Below are 5,302 nucleotides of genomic sequence, written 5' to 3'. Positions count from 1 at the left end.
GACTCAAAACGGGCTAGCAAAAACACGAGGCTGATCAAGAAGAGGCCCTCGCCTGAAGCAGAGAACGCTCCGAAAACCCTGATCGTCGGTGACTCTGCCATCAAGAATATAGGCAGCAGATCAATGCTAACATGCTGTCTCCCGAACGTGACTGTCTCAGAATTAAATGAGGAACTTCCCAACATTCTCTCCCAGCATGGAGCGATCGACCGAATTATTCTGCATGTGGGCAGAAGTGACATTCGCAGAGAGGAGTCAGAAATCTTAAAGAACAACTTCACTGAACTGTTTAATACACTTGAGAAGCTGCCTGCTCAGAAGTTCATCAGTACGCCTCTCCCAGCCCGAGGATCTAATATGTTTTCACGGCTACTCAACCTCAACACGTGGCTGAGCAGAACCTGCAGTCTGAAAGGTATGGATTATATTGACAATTTTAATCTATTCTGGGGGCACAGAGAATTTTTTTTACCCAGATGGCACCCACCTAAGCAAGACTGGAGTGAAGGCACTAAAGGACAACATTCCCTCACCTGCTTTCAACCATGATGAAGGACCATCAAACATACAATCCCCATCACTGGAGAACACAGCTCAGGCTGAGTTTCTGACTCTTGATGAAAGCTATTACGACCATCATCAGGCAGTGACACAGCAGTCAACAGCAGAGACATCACAGTCATTCTCCAACTTCTCTCTCTCAACAACATCACCTCCACATATGGATTTCACAGAGAAAATGGAGAAACTGGTGTGTGTTGGGTTTAAATTCTCACACTCCATCTCAGCCAGTCCACAGGTTTCACCCAAGAAGCCCAGGGCACCCCTTCCCCTTCCCCCCTTTCCCCCCCGTTCTCTGAGGCCACTTCAGCACTGTCAGCAGCAGCCTTGTACTTCATCTACTCTGGCTGTACAGAGTTCAGAATGTTCAGCGAGTGCTACTGATAGCGGCTGCAGAATACAAAACAATGATAACACGTTGTGATGTGATCAGGGTCCTTGCTATAGCAGATATGATACTGACAACAGTTTGGAGAGTAAGCTTGGACCCAGTATGCCTGAAATGTTTTTTATTCCTGTGTTGATTAGAAATAGAAAGAATAGAACGCATTCAGCGTATCAAGTCAACCAGTCTAACCTCTTACCTGTACCACGACAACCTCGGGCTGCCCCAGGGGCTCCTGTGGTTCCTTTAAAGCTGGTTTTACTGGATCTTAGTGCAGCCTTTGACACTGTAGATCATAGAATATTGCTGGACAGGTTGGAAAACTGGGTTGGACTTTCCGGAACAGTCCTTAATTGGTGCAGGTCTTATTTAGAAGACCGGAGTTACTTCGTCACTATTGGCAGCTGTGAATCTGACAGGGTGGCTATGACATGTGGAATCCCCCAGGGATCAGTTCTCGGACCTCTTCTGTTCAATCTTTATATGCTGCCATTAGGCCAAATGCTACAGGCTAACAACATTGATTACCATAGTTATGCAGATGACACACAGATATATCTGGCTCTCTCACCAGATGATTACAGCCCAATAGATTCACTGTTTCAGTGTCTGGAGAACATCAATAACTGGATGAGCCAAAATTTTCTACAGTTAAATAAGGACAAAACAGAGATTGTTGTGTTTGGCAGCAAAGAAAAGAGGTCTAGTGTCAGTGAACACCTCAGTTCCCGGGCTCTAAAAACCAAAGACCAAGTCCGAAATCTTGGCGTTCTAATAGACTCAGATCTCACATTCACCAGCCATATTAAAACCATCACCAAAACAGCCTTCTACCATCTTAGAAATATTGCCAAAATCAAGGGTCTAGTGTGCCAACAAGACCTAGAGAAGCTCATCCATGCTTTTATCTCCAGTAGGGTGGACTATTGTAATGGTCTCTTAACTGGACTTCCTAAAAAGACCATTAAACAGTTACAGCTCATTCAGAACGCTGCTGCTAGAGTTTTAACTAAGACGAAGAGAACTGAGCACATCACTCTAGTTCTAAAATCTCTACACTGGCTTCCGGTTAGTTACAGAATAGAATTTAAAGTGCTGCTACTGGTCTATAAATCACTGAATGGGTTCGGCCCAGAATACATCTCAGAAATGTTTAGAGAATATAAACCCAGTAGATCTCTTAGATCCATGGACTCAGGTCAGCTAGTTGAGCCCAGAGTCCAAACTAAACATGGTGAAGCAGCATTTAGCTGTTACACTGTATAGAACTGGAACTGGAACAGACTGACAGGAGATATTAGATGTTCCTCAAATGTAGAAATCTTTTTTCTTGTGCCTATGATTGAGCTTGAAATTTTTGCTATTACCCTCATTTTACCATATTTCTTTTAGTTTTTCATGCTCTTAATAATTTTTTATAGAGTAGTGTATGAGTGTTTGTTGCTTGTTTTAATTTCATATTCTCTAAATTGTAGGGTATATTTTACTATATTTTCCTTTAGTTTTCATGTTCTTAATTGCTTATCTCTCTTGTTTTAATTTCATATTTCTTAAATTGTAGGGTATATTTTACAATATTTTCTTTTAATTTTTCGTGTTCTTAATTTTTAGCTCTCTTGTTTTAATTTCATGTTCTTAATTGTAACTAAATGTTTGCAAGAAGTCTTTCTGAGGTTCTAGATCTCAGGAATGTTTTACTGCTTTTAAGTTTTCCTTATGTAAAGCACTTTGAATTGCCAATGTGTATGAAAGGTGCTATACAAATAAACTTGCCTTGCCTTGCCTTGCCTAAAGCGTCATCAGCTGAGAACCACCCTGCAGAGAGTGGACCCCAACAAAGCAGCAGGCCCAGATGGAGTTTCTGGAAGGACACTTAAGGTCTGTGCCAACCAACTCGCTAAGGTTTTTACAAACATATTTAACCTTTGGCTAAAACAAGCTGCTGTCCCGACGTGCTTTAAAACCTCCACAGTCATACCAGTAACCAAAAAGTCTGCAGTGAAATGCCTTAATGACTACCGACCAGTGGCACTAACACCGGTAGTCATGAAGTGCTTTGAGAGACTGGTTCTTTCACATATCAGAGACATCATACCCCCGGGATCTGGATCAACATCAGTTTGCATATAGAACAAACAGATCCACTGAAGATTCTGTCTCAGTGGCACTTCACACGGCATTGTCGCATCTGGAACAGTCCAACAGTGCTTGGACTTTGGATTTGTGGACTTTAGCTCAGCTTTTAACACTGTAATTCCTCAAAAACTGGTCAGGAAATTGGGGCGCTTGGGTCTGGACAGTTCCATCTGCTCCTGGGTTTTGAACTTTCTCACGGACAGACCACAACACGTCAGGATAAGACATCACACCTCCACTCTGATCCTGAACACCGGTACCCCACAGGGCTGCGTGCTGAGCCCCATGCTCTTCACCCTGTTCACGCACGACTGCACCCCAATCCACACCTCTAACACAATAATAAAATTTGCTGACGACATCACAATTGTTGGCCTAATCACAGATTTACATTTACATTTTTTGCATTTAGCAGACGCTCTTATCCAGAGCGACTTACAGAAGTGCTTCCATAGTAAACATTTCATTTCTCAAGTTTTAGTAAACAACAGTCAAAGACAAAAAATGTTAGTAAATAGGTACAAGTCAGCTTAAGTGTTTAGTAAAAAGGTGGGTTTTTAATCGTTTTTTAAAGACAGCAAGAGACTCAGATGATGGTGATGGTGATGAATGTGCCTACAGGGACGAGGTGAAATGTCTGGGTAAATGGTGCAAAGTCAATGACCTAGCACATCTCCGGAGAAGTAGTGGAATGTGTGGAGAGTGTGAAATTCCTTGGGGTCCACATATCCAACAATCTAACATGGACACAGAACACCTCGTACCTGAACACGAGGGCACATCAAAGACTCTATTTCCTGAGGAAGTTAAAACAAGCTCAGCTTCCTCAAAAACTCCTGGTGAACTTCTACCACAGCACCATCGAGAGCAACTCCAACTGCATTACGGTGTGGTACTCCAGCTGCACAGCCTCAGAGAGGAAGGACCTACGTCGGGTGGTCAGAGTGGCAGAACGTATCATCGGGACCGAACTTCCCAACTTGGACAGTGTTTACAACAGCCGTTTACAGAACAAGGCCAACAGCATTAGTAAGGATGCAACACACCCCGGAAACTATCTGTTCTCTTTGTTACCATCTGGGAGGCGGTACAGAGCTATTTGTGCACACACAAACAGACTAAGGAACAGGTTCTTCCCAAGAGCTGTGGCCTCCATCACCCCTCCCCACCCCTCATGGACTGTGAACTTGAACATTGCGTATTTGCACAAGTACATAAAACCATTTTCTCATCTGAACATAAAATAATCATCTACACAGAGCACAGTCACTTTATATATTCATATTCAACCATAATTTATTTTATTTATCTTGAAATCCATACTCTAAATTGTACTGGTTTATCCTGTGTAAATATCCATATGTTTATGTAAATACTTTATCTTCTTTTTCTTTTTATATTTTGGAGAGTGTCAGACTAAATTTTGTTGTACGCAAGTATAATGACAAATAAAGGTTCTTCTTCTTCCTCTTCTTCTTCTTTTCCATGCTGTCCCGACTTTTTCTGATTTGGGGTTGTCAAATTAGAATACATGTGCACACACAAGCTTTACAATATTTGTGACCTTATCATCCATGCCAAACCATAATACCAACATTTACATTTTCTGCATTTAGCAGACGCTCTTATCCAGAGCGACTTACAGAAGTGCTTCCATAGTAAACATTTCATTTCTCAAGTTTTAGTAAACAACAGTCAAAGAACACGAATCTGCTGAAACCTTTTAGAACCAAAGTGGGTTTTTTTTGTTTGTTTTTTGTAAATGGAAGAAAAATGTTAGTAAATAAGTACAAGTCAGCTTAAGTGTTTAGTAAAAAGGTGATGAAGGTTTTTAATCGTTTTTTAAAGACAGCAAGAGACTCAGATGTTCGGACAGACAGAGGAAGTTCGTTCCACCACTTGGGTGCTAGAACAGAGAAGAGCCTTGATGCTCGTCTTCCTTTAGTCCTGGGTGGAAGATCAATTCGAGCGAGACTAGTGGCTCAGAGGTTGCGTTGTACAGAGCGGGGTTTGATTAGACCACGAAGGTAGCTTGGGGCTGGTCCATTTTTGGCTTTGTAGGCGAGCATCAGTGTTTTAAACTGAATGCGTGCAGCTACAGGAAGCCAGTGAAGAGAACGCAGCAGTAGGGTGATGTGGCAGCAGTGGGGTGATGTGGCAGTGTTTGGGTTGGTTAAAAACCAGACGGGCAGCATTTTGAATGAGCTGCAAGGGTTTAAT

This window comes from Trichomycterus rosablanca, chromosome 1 (assembly GCF_030014385.1).
Source record: "Trichomycterus rosablanca isolate fTriRos1 chromosome 1, fTriRos1.hap1, whole genome shotgun sequence".
Classification (NCBI taxonomy): Eukaryota; Metazoa; Chordata; class Actinopteri; order Siluriformes; family Trichomycteridae; genus Trichomycterus; species Trichomycterus rosablanca.
The sequence above is the reverse complement of the archived record's forward strand: the minus strand, read 5'-3'. Positions refer to the sequence as shown.